This window comes from Monodelphis domestica, chromosome 5 (assembly GCF_027887165.1).
Source record: "Monodelphis domestica isolate mMonDom1 chromosome 5, mMonDom1.pri, whole genome shotgun sequence".
Lineage (NCBI taxonomy): Eukaryota > Metazoa > Chordata > Mammalia > Didelphimorphia > Didelphidae > Monodelphis > Monodelphis domestica.
Genome location: NC_077231.1, coordinates 101,823,050 through 101,823,266, shown reverse-complemented (window position 1 = coordinate 101,823,266; position 217 = coordinate 101,823,050).

The window sequence follows — 217 nt, the reverse complement described above, 5'->3', positions numbered from 1 at the left end:
TGGGCAGGGCCGGGGCTCCGGGACCAGGTGGGACAGCCCAGCCTGGGGAGGGGGGCAGGAAGCCTCTAGAGGAGGGGGCGGCTCTCTCCCTCTCCCCTCCCCCAGGCTCCTAGCAAACTTTCTCAGTTTTCCCCTTCCCAGAGGCCCCCATCCCCTCGGGCATTCTGGGAAAAAACATTGAATGTGGAGCCAGATGCCTTGCTCTCCTACAGTCTGC